This window comes from Tauraco erythrolophus, chromosome 1, assembly GCF_009769465.1.
Source record: "Tauraco erythrolophus isolate bTauEry1 chromosome 1, bTauEry1.pri, whole genome shotgun sequence".
NCBI classification, from domain to species: Eukaryota; Metazoa; Chordata; class Aves; order Musophagiformes; family Musophagidae; genus Tauraco; species Tauraco erythrolophus.
Window position 1 is genome coordinate 10,361,956 of NC_141465.1, and position 15,755 is coordinate 10,377,710.

Sequence of the window (15,755 nt, forward strand, 5' to 3'; positions counted from 1 at the left end):
TGATACTTTAACAGGGTAGATAGTTGGCATTCAGCAGAGAAAACTGATCACGCGCCAGAGATGTGCCTTTTATTGTGGCTATAAAAGCTCATCAAAATGGTGGCAATTATAAGCCTCCCACGTGCTGGACAGAAAAGCTGGTGTCTGATAATGAGGGATGATATTGTAATGTATGTTCTTAAAGGAGCTAAACTGGCAACGTTAACAGAAGTTTTCTGTGATCTGGATGCTATGTGTGAAGAGATCAGTGAAAGGATGATACAGATTCTGAGACGTCTTGGTTGCTTGTCTTCTATTTTCCTAGCAGAAATTAGTTTATAAGGTTTCAGAAGAAGCATGCTTTGGGAACATGTTCCTTTTGCTGGTTCAGCTCAAACGGAAACAAAGGAATCGCCTCTGGAAATGGTAACATGAAGCTGCCTGTGCAAGTTCTGAAGTACAGCTGTCAATATGGCCATCATAGTCCTTTATTCTTCTTGAATCATAGGGAAAAATTATATGGGGCATATACATGCTGTTTCTAAGAAATAGATTTGAACATTTATGTTGATTGTAGTACAGTGAGCAGAGCAGCTTTTCTTCTTTTGTTAATCATGATGAGACACTGCTCTTGCAATACAAATGTTTTTGCCTTCTCTTTTGATTCCTTCTACCCGCTCCCCCATATTCTGTTTTGTCCCTGATATCTTCCTTGCTCTGCATCAGTTTTTCTACCTACTTCCTTTTTCTTCCTCCTCTTTGGCTTACTGGAACTTTATACCTGCCACTTCCATCCCACATCTCACCAGCGCAGGCTCCTTTCAGCCAGCTTTTTGGAGGACAGGGCTTGTGGTTTGTCAACTGCAGCTTGTAAGACACAGAGTCTGGAAAAAAAAACAGTTTGTGAGAGGCCACTTAAGGCACAAGGTGAAATATGAATCACTTCTGCCTGGGAATGTGTGTGTTTGCTACTAGGTCCCTGCGTGCTGGCCATCAGCCTATTTGTGATTGTTGCTAGTCCACATTGACACTATTATGGTTTGCTTTCCTGAAATAGCAAAAGGGTGAGAAAAATGTTCCTAAGTTAGACAGAAATAAAATCTGATACAGCTTCTTCTGCCTCTTAGACAAAATGATGAAATAGAGCAGCCTTGTTCCCTTTCAGCGTGCCTGAGAGAAGGCAGCTGAGGATCTAACAAGGAGACACCGAGACGTTCCTGATAAAATATACGTCAAGCATAATGTAAAAGGAAGGACTAGTGATGTGGCACATTGAGCACTACAGCCTATGGGCAACCAGAAGCAATAGTCGATTCACGGTATGAGCCTTATGTCCGCTTGAGACCTTAGTGAGAATTTGGATTATTGTGTTGTGTCAGAAATCCACGGGCACTGTTCTGTGCCTGTTCTCCTCTGGTAGTGGTCGTTTCTGAAATAATGTTTGTCTGCAGAAGGCAAGGTCGTTGCGAATGCTGTAGTCTGGTATTAAAAAAGAAAAATGTGCGTTGTGGAGAATAATAATTATTTTCTGTAACTAGAGCAGGAGGTTCTCTGAATCCACCAGCCAGCTGTCTCCTTGTTTTTCCAATGTAAATAGCTGAGGCAAGGTGCCAAACAGGATATGAGAAGATGTGTCTGGCAGGCATAAAGAGAACCCCAAAAGGCATCACAGGGAAGGCAGAGACATTAATGGGGTGACAGAGGTTTGGCCCTGCTCAGTGCTACTGCAGTAGCACACGGACCAAGAAGTTTGACATCAAAGGCCTTTTTATAAAAGCACAGGTTTGTATAGCTCGGGACCTTCTGCCGTATTTGTACTGCTTTGTGTTGAAAAGGTGTTTAATAATAATAATGCCACATTATTTTCATATTCCTGCTTGAAATTTAATAGGAGTTAGATCTGAGTTAGAGGCCCTTAGATTTCATACAAGATTGTTTCTTGATATACAGGCTATCACTTTGGCATGATACTTCTAACTTCTGTTCAATTCATCAGCATAATTTGTCACCTAGCCATGCCTAGCAACTTGCTCAGTCAGGCCTTCTAGTTGACTTGTGAATTTAATTGAAAAATATGGCAATGGGTTTGTTTTGCTGTTCAGTCAACTAAAAACCTCTCGACAAAGGAATAAACCTATTACCATTTTCTGTTTTGGCTGAAGATATGAGTATTATAGATTTCAAAGTGTGTTTTTTATTAGAAATCTTTTTTTTGCAGTATGAGGAATGCAAGAAGGAATTTTTAAAGCACTTGTATCCAAAATTTCAGGAAAATTGCAATAAAAGAAGCTGGAATTTTTAATCTGCAAGGCAACCCACCTGCTTTATAACTGTGCTGCTATTTACTGCTGTTTTTCTTGCTGAATATTTAACACAGACTCTCCAAAAATCTCTTCCTCTCTGAATTTGTGGAAGTAGTAGTTCTCGGTGTTCATGATGTTATGGCTGGACTAATGTGCCAGGTACTTTTCCAGAAACTTGGGGTTGAGCAGGTGTAAATTTCCTGTGTAAACTAAGCCAAAACAGCAATAAAATGTTTCCCATCATCTTTGTTATAAACAACAAAAACACAGTTAAACTCAAATTATTTTGTCTCTTGAGGTACCTGTAAGAAAAGATAAAAGTAACTTTCTGTAAGCATTTTTTTTTTTAAAAAAAAGCAAACGTGAAAGTATGAGACAACTTTTATAATTCTCTTACAATGTAAAAATAAATTTATTTAGAAAACCTTATTTGCTTTTTATCTCCCAAATTCTGTCCTCGAGACCTACTTATTCTGGAGTCTTTTAAAAAAAAAAAGTATTTTAGCAGTAATGTTTCTTTTTTGGCATCTCTCTCACTCTGCACTTCTTTGTTCATCCATCACAAAGGGCTGGCAAATAACTACATATGCGTCTTGTATCCTATTTTGGTATTTACCTGAAATGTGGTCCTCAAGAGTTAAAATTAAGTGTGGCATCTAGAGTCTCTACAGAATCTTAGCAAAGTATTTCCTGCAGTAAAAAACTTCAGATGAGAGTTGAGTGAACCATTAATTTTCAAAGTCTTCTGTTCCCTTTAACCTTGTTTGTTCTTTTGTCTGTCTTCAGCAGATGGCTGGGTGACTGTCATCCTCTAACAATATTCAGTGCTCATTAGCACCATGTCATTTTGACTGTTTTTTTCCATCTTTCCTGTTCTTTTTTATTCCTTCATTTATCAGCCTATACATTCATATATTTAGCAAGTCATTGACAGTGATGTAGGTTTTAACACTTCATTATTTTATCTAGAAATCCTGCTTGATGGCTAGGAGAAAAAACCCACCTCTGACATACGAGGTGATTAATGAAACATTAACCTCAGTAACTACATTTCTGAGAAACTTTCAGAAGCATGAATTATTTGGTTTTCCCCATCAGCTGCTAAGATCAGTGCATACACTTAAAAATTCAAGCCAGCCTTCTTTTCATAGTGTTTACAGAAATGCTGATTACAATGTATGCAGGGTGTCATAATGTTAAATAGATTTATTTATACAATGCAAAACAAAGCTATTTCTGAAACGAAATTATGAGTTTATTGATGCTTTTCCAGATCTCCATATTGTCAGATCTGCTACTAAAGCAGAGTACATACTCGGCTTTCTCTTGTGGTCCCATATTGGCAGATCTGATGAGTGCTGTACTGGCAGCTTCCAACGCAGCAGAATGAATGTCTCTAAGAACCTGCTAGTCATCTTTAGTGGAGGAAACATATCACTGAGAAATGGACTTTATGCAAAAATCTGAAGAAATTCCCCTGTAATGCTTGTTTTTATTTCATTGGTATCTGTCAAAACATTTAAACTGATATTGCTGAAATCAGAATCAAGTCCCATGTTGACACTATATTCATACCTCTTCCAGAGACTCCCCTGAAATCTGTTCTCAGAGATGGGATTATCAAAATCGTGCCCACTGTTGCCCTAACTCTGCTATTAATAAACTCTGTGATGAAATTCCTGTTGTTACTCAAATGGGGTTACACAAGGACAGTGCTCAGCAGATTTTCCTAATTTAGCTGATAGCATACAACTGTGTGACAAGCAAGGAACAAAAGAAAACCTTTGAAAGGCAAGAAAATACAATTTAGTGACTACACAAGCTTTCCTCTAACTGGTCTGAACCCAAACAGCAAGCTTGGTTTTCTCTCTTTTTTATTTCATTTTATTTTTTTTTTAATGCAAGAACACTTCAATGTTACTCTTAAGGGTATTATGTTCTGTGATCTTCTCTGAGAGATTGTAAAATACCTTGCCCCTCTTCCTAAATTACTAGTAGAAGAACTTTCTTAAAAAAATCACTGTCTTTGAACCTTCATGTTCAATTTGTGCTTTACTCATTAAGTTATGAAAGCAAGAAAGGTCTGACTGCAAATCTTTAATTAATTAATCATAGCAAATTCTTCAACTGTGTGAAACATGACTCATGTCTGCCTCTTGACTACTATCCGTAGCATTTTAGATTTGATTGTTATAAATCACCTGTGCCACCGTTGTAGTGTAAATGGATGTGCAGTGGATTGTAATTACCAAGAAACTCGATGATGTCCAAATGAAAACAGTGCATAGGGAAAGAGTTATAGTCACAAACACTGTGTTATTTAATACAATGACTTAAAAAATATTTTTTCTTAAAATGGAACAGTTATATTTTCCTCTTAATGCTGGTCATTGTCAGAGTATATTTTTTTTCTTTTGTACAGGAGAGAATGAATGACTCCTTGTGTCACAGGCATCTCTACATAAAACACGAATTGTAATAAAAGTAATTGTATTAGAAACCAAAGAATAAATAAGTAAATGTGCTTTTCCTCATGTTCAGTGACCAAATGAAATAGCAATTTTGCAAGAATTTATGGATAATATCACTCAAGTGATTTGGGGTACGGACTCTACTAAAATATCTTATATTCAGTAAATGCACATGTAACTAATGAAGGCAAGCATTACAAAAGTGAACAAGATGTATCTGAAAGTTGTCAAGTTAGTGCAGATTGCACTTGGCATGTTGAAATGAAACAAATATTATAACAATCAATAAAATTATATGTATAAATCGATGAAAATAGAAACATTGGCTTGAGCTCTGCATAACACTTCTTCCCAAAGCATATTTCAAACCAGGATTTCCGTACAAATGCAGATACTTCTTTTTGTGATCAAGTTTTGTATTTGAGTAAGTTACTTCAACTAGAAGCGTTGTTAAGGTACTTGGATTTACTTGGTGTTTTAATCAGAACTGAACATAAATCTGCTAGCTTCCTTTGAGTCCTGTGATGGCTGGATCAGTAAATGGATCTACTGATTGGCAGGCAGCACTTTCTGTCAAAAAAAGCCTTCAGTTCCCTTAAGGGTTAACCATTATATGTTTCCATGCTATTTGACCTGGACTAGATTAGATGACTTAATAACCAGTCAAAATTAGGGATCAATGCAGATGTCCTATAAGATTTAACCCCACCGGGTTCTAATCTGCTTTCTCAGATATTTACTGAGAGGGTCTCAGGACCTGAGACAGGGGTGAAATCTCAAGAACAAAATTACTATAATAGTCTGTGAATTGTGATGGCACCTGCTAAAGAGGAGTCTTATTTCAATGTGGCAGGTGATATGTTTCTACATGTTACTGAAATCTTTTAGGAGGAATTACTGAAAAACTCTCTAAAAATTAGAAATTAATAAATGACAAGAGCACTGGGTTTCCTTTTAGTTTTGATGCTGTTTCTTTCAGCACAAGAAATTTCAGAGTGCTTTTATAGAATTATACAATACTTCAGGTTGAATGGGACCTCTGGAGGACATTTCATCTGAATCCCTGCTGAAAGCAGAGCCAGTGCAGCTCAGGTTGCTCTGGACCTTGTTCAGCTGAGTTTCGAACATCTCCAAGGGTGGAGATTCCACAACGTCCTTGAGTACCTTTTCCCCAGTGTTTGACAGCTCTCATGGTGAAATCTTTTTTCCCAGTGTTGGAAATCTATTGTATTGCAGCTTGTGTCCACTGCTGCTTCTTTTTTTGTTTGCTGTAACTCAAGAGATCAAAATCATAAAGAGATGATGAGCATGTTGCAGCTTAATCTCCAGTGACAGCACTAGGCACATCAGCTAGGATGAAACATTGGCCATGTTGCTGATGGTGAATGTTTATTAACTCACCAGTTGTGTATATTACAACTTTGATGACCTTTTTAACCACCTCAGTAGCAATACTGAGTACCATGTTTCAGCTGAATGGTTCTGAAATTGTTGCCAAGAAGAGCGGCCCCAGTGGGCAACATGCTTAGTAAAGGATGCATTGTCTTCTACGGTCTTAAACTCACATATGCTGGGAAATGGGACAGGGTGTGCCATAAAAGAAAAGTGGTGTCTGAAGGTGTGATTCTTGACCAAGATTTTTTCAATCATAAATTATGCTTGAGTGCAAAGACTTTGTTTAAAAAAAATTTACACTTGTATTACATTGTAGGTCATCCTACAATGGAAACAAGGCCATGTCTAGATTACCTATTAGTTGTTAGGAGATATTACAAATACACCAAAACTAAATGTAAACCCAAGGCTGATTAGAGGTAAAGATAGTCTCAAAATAAACCCCCCAAATTCAAAGAAATCTTTCTCCTCCACCCAGTAGATATTCAGATTGTCCTTCATGGAACAGATTAAGTATGCCGAAGGTTGTGGAAGGTGAGGAATATTCACTATCATAATCCTTGTATAACCGATCTGCTGAGACTTCTTCATAGTTTTTGGAGAAAGGCTTCGAGTAGGGTATGACTCCCGATCCCTTCCACTTGGCATAGCAATCCTGAGAGGAAATGAGCCCCATTAAGCTCCACCTCAAATGAGATTTACAATAATACTTAAATACATGTTGATTAATTTTTTTTTTTCAAAATTTGCTTCATTGTATGCCAATCTCTAGATACTATAGTTCTGAAAAGGAGAGCATGACTGGCTGAGTCCCTTGTGCACAGGAGGGCAGGTGACTGTTAATTGTGATAGTTATCAGTGTTTTTTCAGTGGAGTAATGCAGGTATTGATATAGATTGATAAACATGTCTTCTTGTTTGGTCTTTTTTCGGACTCCTTTTAAAATGCAAGTAAAAAAAACCTGGAAAAACAAATCAATGTGAAACTTCAAAGGTAAACTTGAATTTGTTTTATCTGAAAATCTACCCAGCCCTGATGAGCCTAAACACAGTGCAAATTTGAAGCAAAAACTCAGTCTTACCTTGTTCTCTAGTTTAGCCCAGTTTTATGAATGTTTTAGTAACCTTTATCTGTATTTCCAGTTTAAAATTAAATTAGGCATCACAAAGGCAAGACAGGCTTGTTTAAGGCTTTCTCTGCAGAAGTTTCACACAGCTTCAGTCAATCATAATCTATACACTAATGACTGTATACTCCTTTGGCTTGTTTGTTTACTCCTCTCAGCTGGAAACCAGTAAAACACATGCTGGTTTTCTGCTTTCAGTTATATAACGGACAGCTGTCAATCTCTGTCTAATGCTGTCACAGCTTTAGTAATCCCCAGTGATGAGCAGCTGTGTCTAGGGATACGAGCGAGAACAACTGGTGCACAACTTGTTGTCTACGTGGTGCTTTCATGAACTCTCTGTCCATGACTTTTATCGGTTTCTATGTTTTTCTAACTTGGTGCCAGTCATTTTCTAGTACAGATTTCCCAGACTGCAAAAAAGTGTTCTGTTCTTAGCATATGGACGTACAATGAAAAGCAACTGAAATTTCTTCAATGTTTCACTCTGAGGGTGGTGAGGCAGTGGAACAGGTTGCCCAGAGAAGTTGTGGCTGCCCCATGCCTGGAAGTGTTCAGGGCCAGGTTGGATGAAGCTTTGGGCAACCTGGTGTAGTGGAGGGTGTCCCTGCCCATGGCAGAGGGGTTGGAACTAGATGATCTTTGAGGTCCCTTCCAACCCAAACCATTCTATGATTCTTACAAAATAGTTCAAAAAAAGCTTTTGTGTTTACTTTACTTTAAGGCATGAAGTGGTAGAGTCAAGGCAATTATCCTGTCTCATCTGCAGAGCAGTAACTGGTTAAGTTTTTGACTGTTTGGACTCGCTTTCTTCAAAGTAATTTTTGGTGAAATGTACTACTTTGATTTGTTTTTTAAACCGATTAGAGTTGCTGCTGTCACAGAGTTTAATCTAGCATGATATTCCATAGTGGGCTTGTCCCAAACTTGCTGATGAATGAGTTTTCATTTGAGAAATCTGTTTTTGACAGTGAGGATGTACGAGTATCAATTTATTCATCTGTCACCTGAAAAATGCAAAGTGATTCAAATCAGAATATTTTAGTTATACTTTCTTATGTTTTATTTTGACTTTCTATATAAGAAACTACCTCCATTTTCAATTTTAATCTACTTTTGTGTATGTATGTGTACATGTATTTCATAATGCATGTTTTATATCATATTGATATTTTTGGCAGTATTAAACAAAAACATCTAAGATTTCTTTAATGTTTTAAAATCAAATTAGTTCAGATGTGTGAAATAACAATGTTTTCTGGGTTTAAGAAAATACCTGCAATTTGCATGAATGTGTATTTTCATTATTTACCAAGCTTTATTCAGTGGTCCCTTTGTACTTCTGCCTCCTCCTTAGGCTAATTCTCGACTCGCTTAGCAGCTCCATTTGCAAAGAGCTTAATTACAGGAAGTAAGGCAGGAATTTATGCTCCTGAATGGAATCAGACTCACAGGAAGGGAAGAGGCACCACCAACATATAAACCTGGAAGTTTTGCCATTGCTGAGACCTTTATTCCCTTTGTTGTGCAGGGGAGGATATGTGTATTTTTGTGTACATCAAAAAAGCTGCTGCTACAGGTGTAGCAAATCTTCCAGATGGTGGGGGAGGATTCCTCCCATCTGTGTACCTCCTCAGCGCCAGCCCCAGTTATCTAAGCTTGATGCAGGGTTCTTGAATTTAGCTATAATATGATGGACCTCCTTCATCTTTAGTGGCTGGAATCAGTCCCATGCAGGTTGACTTCATTCCCTTAAAGCTGACATGTGGGTAGTATGTTCATTCACCTATAGAGAACCACGTGTATGTCTAAGTGTGCACACCGTGTGCCAGTCAGTCTATGGTAAAACACTGTGCATTGGTACTTCAGACCAGTATTTCGTTATCAGGCACCATAAAAACCTCTGTCAAGTGTGCTCTGCGTGAAGTTCAACCATCCTTCCACGAAAACACCGTTCTTTCAGCTTCTCACTGTTGCTGAAGATACAGCTGAAATTCCTGTGCTCCTTATCCAATAGCAAATGCTGGACTTGGGTGTTACTGGGCTCTCTTTAAGCTTATTGCTGGGCTGACCCACCATATCGTGGTACGTTTTCTCTTTGTGGATAGACTGGGCAGGAACTGTGTCTGTCTTAATGTGTATTTCCAATGGGAAGAGAGTAGTGGGGGGTGGAAAAGCTATGCGTGGGTGGTGCTTTGGTAATGAATTTCAGCTTATATAGTTAGGCAGTTTTAAGCCTATGTGACTGCTGTTGTTGAAAATTAAGTTCTGTGTTTTTCTGTTGAGGTTTGACTAGATTGACCAGTGTCAGTGACAGACCAGCAGCAGTTTTGTAGAGAGCAATTCAAAGATTTTGATGAGGTTACTTTAGCAAAAAAATAAAGGCCAGTTGGCCAGACGCTCTGATGTGAGAGACAGCCCTGGAGAGCTGTTAACCAGTGCTGACAGATGGCCCCTGAGTTCCTTGGTGCTCTTAGAGAGAAGCTCTGAATTATGTCCCTGGTAGATGCATCCTTATTAGATTAGAGTAGTGAAATAGAGCTCCTGTTTCCCCCTTCACACCCTCTCTGCTTCCCCAGCATATCTTTGATGTCAAGAATAGATGTTAAAGGCATGGACTGACCTCCTCCACAGTTATTTCTATGCCAAGCCCTGCTGCTTTTCGTCATCCTCAACAATTCAACAGAGCATGCTCTTGTAAGAGAATATTGGTGTGTGTTTTAATTTTATTTCTGGTTTCTTTATCACAGAACAACTACACAAGAGATCTTCACTTGCATTTAGCAGGCTGAAATTAAGGGCTTACATTCTGGAAACATCACCATGAGGGAATAAACAGGCAGAAACTGTCTGAACAAAACAGAAGGAAACAAAAACCAAAACACTAATTCACATATTATCTTTAACTGAGAGCTATAAACCACATTTAAATAAAAAAAATAAAGATTCAATTAACTGTGATTAATTATGCTTCTGTACATTAGTCCTGCTTGTCTTTTTCCTCAGCCTCGTCCAGGAAATTATTCCAAATTAATTCCTGGTCAGCCATGCGATTCCTGGCAGAGTAAACATCCTATTTTTTAGACAGACAAGTGGTGATGTATCTTGGATCTGCCGAGTTCTTTTTCAGCAGTACTGACAAGTGCGTGGTTGTGTAGAGCTACAAGTATTGCAAATAAAACTTTTGTCTCTAAACAACATCTTACAGACCTGATGATTGTTTAGTTACTTTGCAAAGGTGTCCAAGAGCGTTTCCAGTGGAAGAAACAGATTATCAAGTTTCCCACCTGGGACAGAGAGGAGAAGGAGGCAGAAGATATTTAGTAATTACCTACTTTACTAATTTAAATAAGACAACTGAAAAGCTACTGTGGTAGAAACACCACACTGTCTTCTATAACTGCAAAACCAGGGGATGATGCAGATGAGAGACATAGGTGATACAATTTTCATTGTAAGCTGTTACTTGAACACAGGCCTAGAGTAGAGCTGCTTTCCTATATGGAAGAGGAATGGGGACTATATTACTGAATCACAGGAGGACTGAGGTTGGAAGGGACCTCTGGAGGTCATCTGGTCCACCTCCCTGCTCAAGCAGGGCTACCTAGAGCCAGTCGCCCAGGATAGGTTCTTAATTCAGATGGGTTCTGAATATCTCTGAGGAAGGAGACTTTGCCACCTCTCTGGGCAACCTGTGCCAGTGCTTAGTCACCCTCACAGGAAAAAAGTGTTTCCTGATGTTCAGAGGGAACCTCCCGTGCTTCATTTTGTGCCTGGCTCCATCCTCTTTCCACCCTCCTTTCAAGTATTTGTACACATTGACGAGATCCCGCCTAGCCTTCTCTTCTCCAGACTGAACAGTCCCAGCTCTCTCAGTGGTTCTTTCTCTCTACTTTCCAGTAGTTCCATTTCTCTGTTGTATTGGGGAGCCTAGAACTGGACATAGCACTCCAAGGGCAGACTCACCAGTGCCAAGTAGAGGGGAAGGATCACCTCCCTCAGCCTGCTGGCACTACTTTCCCTAATGCAGCCCAGGATACCATTAGCCACCTTCGCTGCAGGGGCACGCTCCTGGCTTGTGTTCAACTTAGTGTCCCCCAGAATCCCAAGGTCCTTTTCTGCCAAGCTGCTCTCCAGCCCATACTGGTGCATGGATTTGTTGCTTCTCCTCAGCTGCAGGACTTTGTACTTCTCCTTGTTAAACTGCATGAAGTTCCTGTAGCACATTTCTCCAGCTTCTCGAGGTCCCTCTGCATGGCAGCACAAGTCTCTGACATATCAAGTCACTCTTCCCTGTTTTGTGTCATTTCCAAACTTGCTGAGGGTGCGATCTGCTCCATCATCTAAATCATTGATGAAGATTTTAAACAGGATCCCAGTTTCTCAGGAAACCAGAGTTTCTCCAGTGCAGCAGAGATGTTTTGAGTTAATGCAGAAAATAAAAACAAATAAAGGTGCATTTTTAATAAGCTGGGGCATTACTTTTTTTTTTTTGGCCTGAATGTTTTGAGGGATTATATTGCCTCCAATATCCTTCATCTGCCCATTAATCTGCTGAGATCATTTAAGATTCCGTGCATTCATCTATTTACTTTTGAGGCTCTGGTATGTAAAATAATTATCTCGCTTTGTAACAGGATGTTCTGCTATTGCACAGTTAACATTTTGTAAATTACTCCACTAGCATTCTTTATCAATTATGCCTCTTTGAATAAAAGGTAACGCCTCAGGCCCAGAGCTAAATTATTTACTTGTAGCTTGCTGATGTGTTCTTTGTTCAGTTTAAAATTCCACTCTACCTGCAACTTTGTCAAGCAGCTCTGCTTTTCACAATACTCAAAAGATGGGAAAGACACAAAGTCATATAGGCTTATATTTTTAATAGGAAGAGAGAGAAAAATGGATATTGAACGTTTTAGATAGTTTGATAATATCCTCTAATAGAATGCCTTCACTATTGGTGAACAAAAGATGATGACGTATGATGGCAGTTGTTGATGTGTGTAAAATGAACTGATGTTCTGCGGATTACCATACCTGGAGTCTTTGCAGCTAGCCTTAGAAGAGGTGCTGGGATTTATTATGGAGAACCTGCTATCCTCTACTTTCCAGCTTCTCAGCACCGTTGCATGCACTGCTGCTGATTCTCTTTCTACTGCTTTCAGCTGTAGTCGTGCTGAGCCAAGCTCTAGATGAGTGGAGAACAATGGTCCTTTGAACTGTCGGTCCAGCACTTCCAGCAGCAGTCTCTTCCTGAAGAGATGGGGAAAGTGCATATTTCATCCTCTCCCATTCCTGTCCTCCTCCTATCTTGAACAGATTTATGGCAACTTCTTGACTAGTCAGGACAAAAAAAAAAAAAAAAAAGAGGGAGAAAGGTTTTTTCCTCTTTCTTTTTTTTTTTTGGTACTGTATCAAGGAAACAAACAAACGACTTCACAGATCCAGTCAGTTGTGGCACACCTTGCAGCATTCCACCTGCGTTTCAACAAAAATATTGATGGCATTATGCAGGGTGCTCTGCACTGTGACATCTGGAGAGGGGGAGGAAGAAACAAATGCTAATAAAAGATTAATAGTGGTTTGAGGAGATATTACTATATTTAGCCTGAATTAGTTCACATTTCTTTAGAATCCTTTTTATGTTCTTATGAAAGCAAACATTTTCAGGCTTGGCTGCCTGAAGTTAGCCTGCTGAATTCATATCGAAGCTCTTAAATCCATGTCTCATGTTGCTAAATCACGTAGCTTCTTTCTGATGCTGAAACATTTTTACCATCAGTCACCATATGAAGATTTGTAATCCTTTAATTTTTTATTAATGACTTATATGTAGAACAGCAATATTTATAAAGCAGTTTGAGATCTGATGATAAAAAGCAGTGCATAAAAAAATGTTATTTACTCTTCTTCAACTGTTTGATATATGCAGAATGTATGTTCCAGGAACACTGTATGTTGTTTTCATTTTTAATAATGGGTAAAACTGTCTCTTCTTAGGACACAGGTTCAATCACATATCAGTTCATCTTGCAAAGATCTTCCTTCTGTGCATAATTCTTTCTCTGAATTCCAACAGGGCAAAGCACTCGTGTGAGAGTGGAAACAAGGTAGGGTTGGCAGCTGAAGGACATAAGATCAAGTTTCAAAGGTGCCCTAATGTACTAAAATGAAACGGCTAGTCTAGAAATCCCATTGATCAATACATAAGTTTGTAGACCTGCGTGATTATTAATTTTGAGTTTACTACAACAATATAAAACAACTTGACTAAAGTTTGCGATTAATATGTATGTAAACGTCTTTTTATTACATTGGTTTAGGTTTGCATTTTTATAGTTCAAATCCTGTGTATTTGTGATTTAGGGTTTAACAGGAACTCATTCACTTCATAAATATTAATTACTGCATAGGCTTTATTCCATATTAGAGCATCTGGGGGAAAAGTGCTGATCAGTACATTGCTTGCGAGGATGTATTTTTACCTAAAAATACCCCTGGATAAATTCAGTCTGATTTAGAGAACATTAGTCTGAAAGGTGTAATGCATTAATTTCAGGCATAATATTTTAATAGCAGCAACTGCAATGTAACAGTGTGTTCAGCTCTGCAGCGTGAAATGTGCTGCATTGTTACAGTGTCCTCCAGCAGAGTTTGAGTGCCCAAACGGGAGAGTGGTGCCATCAGTTTAATGTTATATAGTAGTAACAGAATATGCATATCCATTGTCATTACATTGTCAAAGACTAGTTCTTAGGGCAGCTCCCCAGGTAAAAGTAAGTCAGAAAACTTCCCTGTCTTCATTATAGCAGGATCCTCAGCTGGTGTCAATCAGGATTGCTCCATTGATTTCAGCACCGAGCCAGAGGAATGACTGACCTTTCTGTCTTTAAAACATAGCCCAAGGTTGAGAGGATTGTAAGGTAGGTGGGATGCTCCGCCTTTGCTGCATGGTGCAGCATGTATTATCTTCACAGGCACCTTGACTCAGTGAATAATTTGATTACAGTTACTTAGTCAGTGTCTGGAGATTGTATTTGCTCTTTTACCAGGTCTTCATCATCTTAACGTATTACTGTGCCTGCCACCACTGCATTTGGCCCGTTCTGCAGGCTAGTACAAAAAAAAGGGGCATGTAGTTGCCTGGTCTGTATTTGAAAGGTGAAATCCATTGCAGGTTTTAATCTGGAATAGTACATGATTTTTTTATCATGAGGTTAACAGTTTGTTGGACTGGGTGCAAGCTGTCCAATAACCCATGCACAGCGCTTGTCTCAAAGTTTTGTGCCTGGACCATAGTGTGGGCTGTCTAAGCTTGACCTTGAAATTCTGAACATTTTTTTTTTTTTTTCCTAACTGTTCTGAGCATCCAGGGAAATTGTTCAAGTGTAAACTGCTCAGAATAAAACTCTTGACTCTTGTCATATATTTTAATAAGTCATATATTTCAATAGCTATTTAGATGATTAATCTGAAAAAATGCTGATTTTCCTCATAAATATGTTCTCTGTGTCTCCACCACAGTCAGTTACCTTCTGTTTTATTCCCAGAGAATGATATGGATTAAGACTCAAATGATCCCAAATCCCTCAGTACTGGCATGTTTAATAGAGGATCAGTAACTGTATACAGCATTAAGGAAAGCACTGTTTAAAGAAGTGCAAATTTGCTCTTTGCCAATGTTTGGATAATCATACTGGAATAAGGCAAGAAGTTAAAGAGGAATATCTATCTATATTGCATTTAAAATTTAATTTTTAATTTGTCTAAATATTTTGCCATTGTTCTATCTATGTTTTCTAATTTATGCATGGAAAGAACCACGGTTTGTGTATCCAATAGCAAACTGTGATCATTGCTGCCAAAAGTAGATCTTGCTTCTTTATGAGAGTGAGCACAAAAACGAGGAGGCAGAGTTCTGAAACAGAGCCCAGTCATCGATGGGTTTGTGAGGATAAAATGTGAGAAATGCCATACATGCTTGAAAGAAGCAATGGCTAGCAGAAAGCCTTTGGGCATAAATGAGAAGTGAAGCTTCAGTCTAAAAGGCTGAGAAACAGTACAAATATGATAGAATTTGGGGATAAAATCCTGCCTCTATTCATGTCAATGGAATAATTTGTTTTCTTTTTCCTATTTCTTTCAGCTAATTTATTGAGAATTCTCATATTTAAATGCTTTATATATAATCTTTGTACTCTTATAATCTGATCAAAAGTCCATGCAGGTTTATGAGACTAATTCTATTGACTTGAGTTGTTACATGAGCATGTTAGGTTGTATTCAGAATAATGTGAAAAAAAAGCCGGTGTTGCGCTGTACTTAAATGGCTAATTCTTCATTTACTTGCCAGATACTCCTAGGAGACTATTAAAAAAATCATACTTTTAACTCAACTTTTCTAAAACAGTATAATTCCTTTGTACTTAGCTTTTTTTTTTTTGTAAATGAAACAAGAAAGAAATCACAAAACCCAATTGT